This window comes from Chlamydotis macqueenii, chromosome 1 (assembly GCF_036417535.1).
Source record: "Chlamydotis macqueenii isolate bChlMac1 chromosome 1, bChlMac1.mat, whole genome shotgun sequence".
Classification (NCBI taxonomy): domain Eukaryota; kingdom Metazoa; phylum Chordata; class Aves; order Otidiformes; family Otididae; genus Chlamydotis; species Chlamydotis macqueenii.
Window position 1 is genome coordinate 115,365,532 of NC_141556.1, and position 13,729 is coordinate 115,379,260.

Here is a 13,729-nt window from a genome sequence, read left to right on the forward strand (position 1 = left end):
TGTGGCAAATAAATCCTCTCAGAACTTGTACAGCAGCATCAAAGAAGGCTGCAATATGCATGATGTTCCTGGACCAGATCATTGTTTATACACACACACACACACAAAAAAATGCTTATAAATACTTTCTGAGAGGGAGAAAGGACCAGAGAGCTCTTCTAACCTACACAGTTCTACAGTTCTGTCATCTTTTTTCATGCAAAGTAATGAAGACTAGAACTGGAAACAGCACTGCTCACTTGACAGCGTGCAGCAGAGGTCTTCTTCCAGCTCTGCTGTAGCACCACAGTGCTTTGCTGTGACAATTCACAGCAAAATAATAAATTATTCCCATTAAAGCTGATATGACATCAAAGGTCGTCTTTTGCAATGCACCTCGTAATCCACCAGTGAAAACTGTAACGTAAATAAGTAAATAATTGCAACTATGCTTAAGACTGAAGAACATCACTACAGTATAACAGATGATTACTGTATCACCTGAAAAAAAAAAACCACAAACTTTTAAATAAAAAACAACAAAAGTCCTCACTGCTCAGAAAATATTTCATAATTTCCCCTTCCTTCAGTCCTCTTGGACAGGGCAAGAAGAGTTGACTTATGTAAATATCCTATTTAAATGAGGCATTTTTGACAGTCACTTTGACAGTCACTTTGACAGTCACCTGAAGAGACTGGAGCTGACCATGACTAGCAGTGCACAAACTGGAGATGGGCACATGGACTGGAGGCTGCGCCCCTCAGCCCCATCCGTGCACACAGCCCCAGGAGCAGAAGGACCAACTGTGGCTACTGGGTCCACCAGCACCACAGCAGTACCAAACACCACGGCTGTCTCTTCGGCACTGGAAAGACAAAGGTGTCGCTACCAAATAGACCTGGGAAACTGAATTCAGGAACCCCTCTTGGCACTGGCTGAGATGTACATAAGGACAAGGAGCTCTGAAGTTCACTTTCCTGTAGAAAGCAAATTTTACCATGGTAGAGAATTGCAGGCTCTGTCCTGTTTCAGGCTCAAAGATACCCAAGCTTTCCACCAGCGTTTTCCGAAGGAACAATTTTGCCCGGAGAAAGCGGGGAGGTCTTCAGTTAGCACCAGTAAGAGAGAGATGATGTTTAGTTTGATAATGCGGCTGTCAGTGGGATTTTGAAATGTCACTCCCACACCTAGCAGATGCAGTTGGCTCATTCCTCATTTTAGAAAAATGTACTGAAGCTCCTTTTGTAATTGATGCAAAATGTTTCACAAGGCTGGGGCTTTATTTTGAAAAAAAAACCCTCTCATTCCCTTTCAATTGAAAGGCATTTCGGTTAATTCTCTTGAACATATTTAAACTGTTCTATCCATTTTAAAGATATTTTTGCAAGGACAAGCTATCTCCTTAAGTAAAACCCATATGGCACAGAGCTGAACTAAAAATGCCCAAAACCAAAACAAAACAGTGAGCTGATGTTTCAGGAAGGTAGATCCTCCACCTGTCATCATTCTTGGCCCCAACTTTGACAAAACATACATCTGTAAATAACTCTGGAAGGATGACCAAGACAAATGTTTGTATAATTGGAGCTTGAAAATGTAGCTTGTTTTTAAACAAGCACGTAAGACAAATCACAACTGGAATGACAGTAAAAAAAACAAGTGAGAGGAGACACCAAAAAGCTATGGGAGAAAGATGACATGCATTCCCATTAGTTTTGGTACCTTATCTCACCTAATAATTTGAGTACCAAAACTAATCCATTAGATGAGCTGGTTTGGTTGGTTTTGGGGGATTTTTCTTTAATCAATTTTCAATTCATATAAAAATTATCCCTTAAACAGCACAAACCCATCTGCGCTTTTCACATCCTCTTTATGCCTTCAGACTTTTTCCTCCTCTTTGGACAAACACCCCGGGAAGAAGAGGAAAGCCCTACAAAAGAGCCCCGGATTTACTGTATCTTGAATCTAGGACATATGAAAATGTGGATGTGGAAAGAAAATTTATTCCTGAGTTAACATTTCACTCTGAAATAAATCTTCAATTTTTATCCTGTGGCAACTAAATCTCCTCTCCCTGCAAGTCCTGACATTGAGCTTCATGGAAATTGGATGAGGCTGCTAGGAAAACTGCCATGACATTTTCTAAGGGCCCAGATCTAAACGCCCATATGCTGGTCTTTAACTTCATCAGCTCAACATATTGGATTTGTTTCTTAAGGTTGGAACAACATTATTTACCCTCTGTTCCATCATGCAAAGTTTAAAAGGGAACTCAAGTGGTTTTGCTATTTGTCTTAAAACTAAGGCAATGATCACTTTATCATCAGCATTAAGTTCAGCTTGTTCTTGAAACTCATCACAGTTCTCTAAATTGCTCTTCTGTTTTCAAAGGGGAGTCCGGCTGAATTTCTTCCTTGAGAAAACTGGGTATATAGAAATCTATCAGCCCATGAAATGGTCACCAACATTTGGTGGAGGAAGGAAGACAAACATACTCCATACCAAAATCTCTGCAGTTGTTATCCTCCATTACACAAACACTTGGCAGGCTTCCGTTATAAAATTTATGCACTAAAATTAGGTCTCACAATTGCAATTAATTGCAACAATCAAGCATAAGTAGTTCAAGCAGCAAAAGGTGAGCATGAAAAACAATGTTACAGAACTGCAGTGGTTCCTCTATTTTTTTATAATTACGTTCAAAACAGTCTTTCTATCCATCGTTCACAAGGCTGCAACCACGCAACCCATAAGCAGAGTAATTTCTCAAGAAGCAGCTTCTTTCTGTGATACACCAGAACATTTCCTCGTCATTTCTTTTTTGATACTCTCTCCCCATCTTGGGGAAGGCGGCTGGGAAGGGACCCTACAAACTCTCCAGTGCAGAAGATGCCCACCTCCGTCTCCTCATACCCCAGCTTTATCCAGCACATCTTGGGCTGCCTCACATATACTTGCGCACCCCCCTTTTCCTTGCCCCTATTTCTGCAGATAAGTGACTTGGGCACTGCTGCCCTCTCCACCCTTCCTTGCCCAGGACCTATCTGCGCAGTGCTAAGGGAGGAGATGGTGCAGCTCTGGAGGACCTCCTCAGAGACAACCCGACCCTGGCTTCATAGATTTTTCCCAAGGCTGAATCCCATCTCTGGTGCTAGCTGTCAAGTAGCAAAGCACAAGGGTTTTGCAGGAGGGACAGGTCCCCAGAGCAGCACCGGGGCTGTCTATCACTGTAATAACTTGTGGAGCAGGGAAGTGCACTTTGAAAACACGAGCCTTATTCGTTCACTATGGTGTGGGGAGGGGTTAAGGGTTAAAAGCCACTGTACCAACCAACAGTGAAGCATCAGGAACACTCCTCAAAGATTTTCATGACTGTGAAAAGACAACTACACAGTGACTTGGTTGATATGCAATTTTTTTTATCATCCTCTTTGACGCAGATGTTATATACTGCGTAAGGTATTGTGCCAGAGCAGAACTCAAAGTTACAGGCAGCTTTGTACAGATTTTTCCCCCTTGAAACAACAACTCACAAAACTAGTAATAAATGTTATATTGTTTGGAACGAAAAGCGGATAATGTATATAAACTTCTGGAAACTAAACGCATATGGCAAGAATATGCTAGAGAATATAGAATACTCCAGAGAACGCAAATAATGAAAAATCCTTCTCTGTGTAATTCAGTGTAAATATTACATCTGATTGTCTCTTCTCTCCCACATGCATATAAGCAAATCAATTTCACTTTAATCTGATTAGTCATCCATCTTCTATACTAACAATCTGCATAACTTCTGGCCCCAACAGCCTATATCTTGCATGTCATCACACATTCAAACTGAATTACCTGCCACCGTTTTAACTCACTTCTGGGTTTTTGGTTTGTTTTTTTTTTTGTTTTATTCTTTTTTTTTTTTTTTTTAAACAGGTCATAGCTGTACTATAAAGGAATATAGATCAATACAGTTAAGCATACGGTATTAAAGGGAGATTTTTTTATTTGCAGAGAGGAGTAAGAAAAGCTTGCATGGTACAGCTTCATCAGATCAGCAGCAAAACCTTCAGGTACTACACATTTTCCTCCCTTCCTCAGTTCCTAATGGCAGATGCTCTTCTGACCCAGACCCATTACACTGAAGAAAAAAAAAATAAGCATAAACTCATAATTCTTTGTATCATCTAAAGGTTACTTACAGTGGTAAACACAAAACAAATTAAGCCATTTTGGACACAACAGAGAGCCTACCAACACAACTTTAAGAACTTTCCATGGATGTCGCTCAGCTTTGGTCCAAGCCTGGGATGTCATTTCTCACTAACATCCTTTTGCACCACAAAATTCACGTTCACAATTCATATCAGATAAAGACAAAGAGGCCTCTCAAAGTGTCCAGAGAACCAGCTGACTCTTCAGCTAAGTCTACTACAAAAAAAAAAAAGCACACGGGCATGATCAAAAAAGGATTTAGTATAATACTGTTTCATATGAGACTAAATAGAAGCTGGTGTCTAGCACATCTTGCTTTTATTTTATTTTTTTTCATTGCACACACCTGTTTTTCTCATTCAAGATGAGAGCTAAGCTGTCTAAATAGACAAGTTACTTTGTGAGCTATTTCCCTTAGCACTTAAGCAAGCCCAGGCAAGAGAAACCATCCCTCCAAAATATGGCTGTTCCCCTGAGACAGTGCAGGGCGAAGTTTGTAGAGTAAATATGCTCTGTGACTGCACAAAGAGCCTCACATTTGGCACTTCAGCGCAGTATATTCCATAATTGCTTCCCCCCACCCCCTTCTGAAATGCAAGTTGCAATGGGTTCTACCATCAAACTCTCAACAGTTCGGCTTTTTTGCTCACAGACTGAGCCACACCTGCAGGTTCAAGTTGCTGTGCCCCTCCACCCCTCCAGGCAAACCAGCCAGCATCAGAAGGTGGCGACTGTCAGAAACAACACCAGAAAACAAAAGCTACAAAAAGATTTTTTAATATGAGAAGTCTTTCAGTTGAGGGATGAAAGTTTGTTTTCAAAGGAGAAGAGAAGCCCCAGAAGATCCATTCATCCCGTGGCCATTCACCTGGGACAGTCAGACATGTCTTGGTAAGAAGAGCAGGCACCTGAACTCAGAGTCCCACTTCCCAGCCCAGCCCTCCCGACCACTGCCAAGGCAATGCTCACCATTCAAGTCCAGAGCAGCTTCTTTACTCTCTCTCTCTGATTCAAATCCAGTTTTAGACCCAAGCATAGTGAGAACATTTCTCATTTCTTCCAGTTTTATGGGAAGGCATTTACATTTTCAATGCAACTGCAATTAAAAGTTATGTATAAAACACAGGAGTGATGTCAAGTTATTTAAAATTCCTCATTTTGAGTTTGCATTAAGAGGAAAAACAGCTAGGAATAGTTTTAAATATAGCAAAAAAGGAGATGGCTAGAGGAAAGGATTTGTACAACCGTAGCTGATAATCAGGAAAGGGGAATATAACAACACACCAGACTGCAGAATGCTCTCCAAAAGCAATGAAAAGATAATCACACTGCAAAAACAATTGCCATGGCAGAAGATGATCAGAGCTGAACACATCCCTATAAATCCTCATGCTCCGGCAGTGCTATGGAAATGCAATGATATCCCAAATATGGTATTTTCTTAAACTGGAGATACAGGGAAGATAAAATGGCCAGACCCCAAAAGTATCTTAAATATTTCCTGTGTTGGCTAGCACAAAATACAAATAATGGCAGAGACTTCTATACCCATGTTCCCAGAAAGGAAAGACCTCGTTATTTGGCCACCCCACCCCTCAGCTAGGAAGCCAGCTGCCAGGCTGCTCCAGGTACTAGGGCAAAAGGTCCAAGAGCAGCCACTTAAGTAGATAACTTCAAACATGGCACAGTCAACCCAGGCACTACACATCTTTCAAGATCAGGTGCTCACTGAGCAGATGACTGTTCAGATAACAAGCTGTAAACAAAATCATACACATGGATAAACAGAAGAAATACTTTAGCTTCAAAGGCACTTTTCCTCAGCATGTAAACATTGCAGGAATTTCTCTCATGTCTCAAATAGCATTACTCCGTGCACAAAGTCAAGTCCACTCACAGCACAGTTTATTTTTGTCTGACCATTAGAAAGAAAACAGTCTTTAACCACTCGGAGAGACTGCGTACAACATCCTGAGGTTCAGAGATGCTTTGCAATGGTGGGTTAAGCTATTTCTGGAAATCTATCTGGTTGCTAGGGCAAATTCTTGTAAAAATACACACCGTCCACCAAGCAGAATTTGGTTTGCAAGTCAGGAGAGGAGGAAAAATTAAAATGAGAGATGACTAACCAGGGTAACGTGAGAAATTAAATGAAATGCCATGCTATACAGAAACATGGTTAGGTTTTCCATCAAGACTCAGCTGAACTCCTACATGAAACACGCTTGGTTGTTCTGAGCCAACAGAGCCTAGATCACAGGCTTGAAGGAAATTTCAAAAGGTTGTACAAGGCATCCTGCTGCCCAAAAGGCAGGATTAACTATATCTAAACAGTACCATATGCAGGGCATACCACTACTGAATCATAAGCATTTATTCCTACAACTCTCTTGCATCAGTATTATTTGTCTCTTACACAAGGGAGTAAAAGAGGCAGACAGAAATGAAGCAGTTAGCCCTCAATTGCACACTAAGTCTCCTGCAAAATTAGGAAATCATTCCAGATGCCCAAAACCCCACAAATAACTGATAGATCAGTTTTTTAGGAGCTGAATGCATGGATATCTTCTCATTTTCAAAATTACTGGAGCCTCGGTTCACATCAACCTGTTACACATCTGGATAGCCTTACATATTTTATAAAAGACCATGACAGCTTTTCCATCCAAATTCTAAGCTTTCAGCTTAAGAAACTTCTTTTGAAAGTTAACAGGGCAAAGATGGTAAGGAAAGGACAAAGGGAGGAGGGAGGGGGGTTATAAACTATTTTCCATTTTCTCCACAAACAATAAAGAATGGAGACTTGCATGCTAATGTTCAAAAACATCAGCTTTGGATGATGCAAACTGGAAAAGGTTGTATAATTTATACCTTACTGCCATATCTCCTGGTCAGCTTTGCACTGAACTCAGCTGAGATTACAAGAAAGCGTGCAAATCAAGTTCAGGAAACCACCATACTCTTCAGGGTAGCTGAGTGCTTTGCGTGTCAGAAGAAAGCTTCTGTAACTAAAATAATATCTTCCTTACAACTGAGAACAGAGAATATTTAATTAGGCTTTAAACTGTTGAGGAGAGGCTTATATAATAATCTCACTTAGGCCTCTCAGTCAAATGAAAAGTGCCTACCAAGACTTACTCAAACTTAAGGGTACCTCACTTGTAACAGAGAGTATTCCCAACATAGCCTGGCATTATCACTGAATTAGTGTGCTCTTTTCCTCCATTCTGACTTCTGGAATAAAAAGGATCAAATCAATGAGAGATTTAAACACTGCAGAGATCACAAACTAAGTGTAATTCATAAAACCACCAGATTTAAAGATTACCGCAGTAATCTGTAGGAGCGATGCTAAGAGCAGAATGACCACCGAGATTGAAGCTGAAACCTCTGCCACAGGGGATGGATGGACATCTAGCAGGGCAGACACCTCCGATGCAGTCCTGGGGACATTTCACAGGCCTCTGGTCAGCAGCGGTTGCAACTCTCTTCACTGGAATAACGATGAACCAGGCAATGCACAAGACAATTTTTTGTTCTGTGCCAAAACAGGGCACCACCAGCCCCCTGCCTTTCAAAAGGAGCAGTTTTCAGATGAAAGTCCATTTAACTCATTTACCTTTGGGCTGCAGCTTCCTCACGTACATGTGTGTGACATAGGGACCCCCTGCAAGGGTCGTCCCTACCATAGGGTGGCACAGCCCTGGCAGAAGGTATAGATGTAGGGCTCCAAGGGACAGGCCAGCACACCAAACCAGGCAGCAAGGTCTCCCCATTTCTACTGAATATGTAGAGTTCCAATGCTGCTCAGAGCTGAAGCAGCAGCCCTCCTTTTGCTCCTCCGCTCAGGAAACAAATTAACTCTTACTCGATGGAGCATTTGTGCAAGAAGATAGGATCTAGCTGAACTATTCAGAGCTCAAACTGCAGCTGCCTTCAAATCCTTATCAACTGTAATACCAAACACAAGGTTTTGTGCTCTTCCAGCTGCCTCCCAAAAACCTCTTCAAATGGGACTGCTTTATATGTGGGATTTCCCTAGCCAGTCACAAAACCCTGGCAATTCTCCATATCCACAGTGCATTCTGCTTTGTGAGCTCCAGCCGAGTCGCCCGCACCACTTGGAGGCAAAGCGCAAGCAAGAGCAAGCTGCTCTCGAGTTTCTGCAGCAATCCAGAGATGCTGCTCAGGCCCTGTAAGGACCATACCGTGCACATGGGTACACATATGCAGCAAATTAAGAAACAGTCTTTTTCACTTTAGGTAATATTTAAGAGGCTAATGCTTATAAATAACTCCGTTTTGAAAAATGAAGCTTAAATGCCATTGAAACCTAAGATCATAAAGAGAAAAACACATGTGCACGCGCTCCTAAGAAACCAAACAGTTTTTCAAAATGGGATTTCTCTGACATGCTCCTAAAGCAAGCTTTTTTACTTGAACCATCCTCAACTGAAGAGCAGGAAAGAGACTTCGACAAATTTACATATACATATATCACAACGTATGGATTCTTACAAACAACTTCAGGAGAGAGTTTGGTCATCTGATGACCCACTTCAGAGAATCAGTACAGAGAAGACTAAAGGGAAAGACAGTCTCTAACCCAAGTGAAACCTATCGCAGTCAGGAGACCCATCCAACTGACAAAGATCAGACAGGGAATGAGGAGACCCAGCTTTTATTTCCTGCAGCACTGCTTCCTTCCGGGCAGCCCCACTACTCCTCCCCAGACCTCTGCCGCTCCTTCAGTTGTTGGCCTTGCAGGCAGGCTGGCAGCTTTCTTGTGGAACGGCCTCACCTTTGCTATGGGTGTGAGCACTTACTTGCATCTCCCTCCAAAGGACCCTGCAGACAGATAAGCTGGGTTCTCTTCTCTGCTTCCTGCTGAAAGGAATATGGGTTAATAAATATTGGGAGGGAATCTGCCTGTAGCTTTACTAGACTGCATAAATGGTTAAAATTTTCCTAGAGCAGAAGGGGGCTTGTGGGGGGGACACAAAATGCACAGCTGCACAAACATAAGATTAGGGAAGGAGGATGGAAGGTACCGGGAGGTCTGAAATATTTTCAGTGAGATACATACACAGGCTCACCCAGTCTCCTGACAAGTACTCTGATTTTAAAAGGTGCTTTAATCTGCCTTAGATGTATATAAACAGAGATCATAGAAACAATTGTATATAGCAGCCTGGGAAAGAGGAATACTGGTATCATCTTTCACTTTGTAGCTTTATGTTGGAGAGGCGGGCAGAGAAGAAGAGAGGGAAGTAAAGTTACCACGCGCACCGTCATAGCTCAACATGAATAGGCCTGTTTCTTTTGTTACTTTGGGTCATCAGGATAATTAAATCCTTTCTAACAGCCACTGATCTGCGTCAGACAGCGCCTACAACTGCGAGCCAACTTCTAGAACTTGCACAAAGGAGCTGCTACGTATTGCAAAATAGCCTCTGCACCTTGCTCAGCGCTTTCAGGATGGATTCTGGTGCTGATACTTTGGTAGCACCACACCACATCGATCAGCCAGACTGACGGATAGCCTCAGCTCATGTTGGCCACGGAGCTCCGCACATGGAGGCCCAGTGCCATCTGGGGAGCAAGGAGGTACCCCAGCGTCTGAGGTACAGGCTGCCCCGTGCTGCCAGCAGTACCCCGCAGTTTGACCACAGCTCAGATGCCGCATGTGTTTTTGGAGGAGCGGTGGAGTTGATGAAAAGGTCAGCCTGAGTTGCTGCACTTCTGTTTCCCACCCTTCCTCCCCCAACTGCAGAGTTTCTAAATTAATCTGGGTCTTTAGGCTTGTCGGCTTTTATTGCCGTTTCTAAGAGAAAAGCCCAGCTTTCACGCTACAAACTACAGGGCTGAAATCCCCAGACAAGTTTAGTAAGTGCTTTCTGCAATTCGCCTTTGCCCTTGTTCATCCAAGTGTACTCCCTTAAGTGTCTCCTAAAAATCTAAGAGAGGAAACACGCTTAGTTTCTTCCTTACTTTCCCCTCCTTGCAACGTTTTAATCAAAACGCGCCAGCCAGCTACATCCAGCAGACATAAGGCAGATGAGAACAGCACCGCTTTGTACAGATTGCGCTCGACAAGTCACATCAGCAGGGCGCAGCCTGAACCAATACTTCCACCCCCTCCCCAAATCCTGACCTCTGCCACTTGGAGGTCTCTGACTTGGGGATGCCAGAGGGCAAGAAATCCTGCTTCTGTGCAACAAGACATTGTTAAAGGGAAAATTCCTTGGGATTTTTTTTTTTTTCTAAATCTTCAACAAGGAGATCTGTGTGTGTATGGCCCACAGCAAAAATAATCCTATGCCTACCGAAATCGAGCAAGAACTTACTGACCAGCTCTCACGCACTGCAGGGACCGAGCCAAAGCCTAGAAACTTGCACTGGCTGTCCCGTGACAGTGTAACACCTCTTCTATTTTAGTTTTGCTTAAGTACAGGAGGGGAAAAAAAATAATTAGTAACAGCACGTTTAACTAATAACTGGAAACTTTCTGTTAAACTAATCAGAGCGCTATACTTAGGCAGGGGTGCGCTACGGCTTCCCAGGACGCCGTAACCAACCAAACGTAACCCACCATCGGCTCCTGGCAGGATCAGCTGCTCGGCTGCAACGGCACGCATCTGTTAGCGCTGGCAATTTACAACTGGAAAGTATTAGAGAGGGCTGATTAATTGCTACAATATGAAATTTCCATGCCTTCATTTTACATTAGCTGCTTTGCAGTTAGCAAAAACCCGAGGGAAAAAACAGAAAAGGAGGAGGGGAGAGTGGGAGGAGAAAGCAGCCCCTCCCAGACACATCCAGGGCCAGGAGCATCCTCGGAGGATGCTTCCTTTTCAGCAGGGCTTCAGCCTTCATCAGAAACAAACAAGGCCTCCACACTTTCAGGCTGCACAGAAAATGCCATGGGTGGAAGCTGACACAGGGACGTCCTCCAGAGCCCCCAGACAGCCACAGCGCCCCTCTCCGCTGTGGGGGGAGGCTGGCAGGGCCAATGCAGCAGGGGCATGCAGCACTGTGGAGGGACCACAACTGTCATAAGATGGATGGAGGTACCACCATCTATCCTCCTTTCCCACCTCCCTCCTCTTCTTCCTCCCCCAAAAAGGAGAGATGAGGGTTACACTGCAACTCCAAGGCTGCAAACCTCTTGCTTCGCATCCCACTCCCAGCCTAGCCCCTGGTGCCACACGTAGGGACCAGCCACCTTAAGAAGTGGAGACCATCAAGAGCCACCTTCACCTCACCAGAGTGCAGGAGTGGGTCCAAGCACATGCACCTGAACGGGCATGGAGGCCAGTCACAGCCACGGGAAAATCCCAAATCCTCCATCAGAGGGCAAGCTCACCACCAGCCCAAGACACAGGGACCCACTGCATGGAGACGCTGGTCTCACAGGCTTCCTGCTGAGATGCTTAGGTCTGACCCATCAGCACAGGGGCAATTTGCATGCACTGCTGAAGTGGGAAGTAGGAATCTCCACCACATCTTGCTCCCCAGATGGAGTAAAGCAAGATGATGGCTTTGTCACCTCCCATGCACCACTTCCTCTTCCCTCTGCATGCAGGCAGTAGGCTTATTTCCACCACATTTTGTGATATGAATTCAAACAAAAGAACAAAAACTCTCACCCCTCCCTCTGGAGGAGAGGGGATAATCCAGAGTTCAGTCTGCCACTCCACTGCTAGCTGGCACCACCGCTGCCAGTGCCATGTGGGCTGCCGAGCGCCGGGTAATTTCACACACCATATCTGCGTCAATTGAGAAGCACTGAGAGCAGAGGGCTGGAGGAGCAGCCACTGCCTGCAAATCAGTGGTGCTACAGGGAGGGAGAAGCAGCAAAACAACATCCACAAGCAACCTGTCACATGCAGTCTTTCCAAGGTGACATAATGCCCCTGGACATGCTCCCAGTCCAACGTGAAAGGCGCATGGACACAGGGCACGCTTCGGCATCACGCAGCTACACATGTAGTGCCGCTAGCAGTGATAAACCCAAAACGCAGCATCCACCCCCACTACCATGCGACCCACGGGCAGAGTTTGGGGGACCAGCACGCCACACGGTGACAGGCAAGGTCAGGGCAACAGACCCAGGGGCCGCGCACACATTGTTGGTTGCCTGCTATGCACCCAGCTGAGCCTGGTGGTTCTGCCCCAGCCTACAGCCGTGCTTCCAGGATCTCTGCCTCCGGCTAGGAAATCCATTGGCACGTTTCTGGGATTGCCACTGACAGGAACCCACACCAGGCAGGAGAGCAGGGTGCAGGCAGAACAGCCCTTGGCAGAGCTCAGCTATGTACACATTGGGTGCAAGAGATGAGCATCCTCTTGTCTAGGAGGAGAAACCCCCTTCTTGCAAGGAGCTCCACCGGTGGCAACACAGCATTGCCAAGCTTCAGGCATCAAAACCTTGATATCTACTTGACACCTAGGGTTTTCTGAGTGGGTTTTTTGTTGTTGTTTTGTTTGTTTGTTTTTTAACAGCTGCTGTGTCCATGTGACAAGTTTTAAGCAAGTGAGACTCAAATCCTTATAATTAAAGAGGCACAGAAATGGAAGGGGGGACAGACACCATGACATGACAGACACCCACACTCTTTAACTGTAAAAACCTAAGAGGTAGAACAGCACAGAAGTTTTGTCCCAGAAGTAGCAAAGCTTTATTTTTTTTTCTTGAAAACACCTCAGTCACCGAAGAAAGAAAAGAAAAAAAAAAAGTTTTAAAAACATGGTCTGACGCATCATTTGTACTCACCTTGGCAAGATCTCTTATTTTTCAAAGGTCTAATAGCATCTAGGTGAATATAGCAGCTCCAGAAAGAGAGTTTGGCAGTACTATCTGCAGAGAGATACCTTGAAAGTAGAGAGTCTGAGTTTTTCTCTGTGTAGTCCCGTTAACACATTTTGGCCTTCACGGTTCCTCCAGTGGGCTTCTCCTTAGCAGAAGGGTCTGTAGATGAGTCGTGGGGTAGCTCTGGGACAAACACAAGAAGCCTCTCCAGGGAGCTGAGCTTTGGCTATCAGGAGTGCAGGGCTCATGCACCAAATGGCTGCACCCTGGGTCGAGTCTCGCCGTCAGGTACCAGCACGCTCCCCTGCAAGAAGAGCAAACACAGAGCTGACAAGTGCAGCCTTCAGCTACGGTGCAGCATTTTGCTTGTGTTTTATGTAACCATTTATGACTGTTATTCAATTATGAAGGAGAGCTTACCATGGAAACTGCAAGGAGGTATTTTGTTTAAGATACAGAGCACACTTTTTAAGTAAGAGCTGTTCATCTCTAATATGCAAACACCTGAACTGCATTCAAGGTTTTACACTTAGATGCATTTCCCAGAAGTCAGACAGTCCTACTTGGAGGCTATGCACCGCACAGCACACTTTAAAACAAAGAACTTTTAATTTTTTTCCTCCCTAAAGCCAAAAAGCCAGGTGAAACGAAGGAATGGATCCACTCCTTTATGCAGCCATTGTAGGGTTCGGCAGGAAATGCCGGAAATGTGGGGCTGAAGCCCC

The 13,729-nt window shown here is 44.4% G+C and overlaps 1 protein-coding gene across 4 annotated transcripts in view; it reads right to left on the minus strand.

Moving 5' to 3' along the window:
- Window positions 1-13,301, minus strand: part of TIAM1 (TIAM Rac1 associated GEF 1) — a 152,972-nt gene extending 139,671 nt beyond the window's left edge. For 2 of the 4 annotated variants that reach the window (XM_086764485.1, XM_086764476.1), the window contains exon 1: window positions 12,969-13,301. The gene's annotated coding sequence lies outside the window, so the exon portion shown is untranslated. Of the gene's footprint in view, window positions 1-10,784; window positions 10,830-12,968 lie in introns of those variants that run through there. The other 2 variants (XM_086764469.1, XM_086764460.1) reach the window with 1 other exon arrangement.
- Window positions 13,302-13,729: the final 428 nt, after the last annotated feature.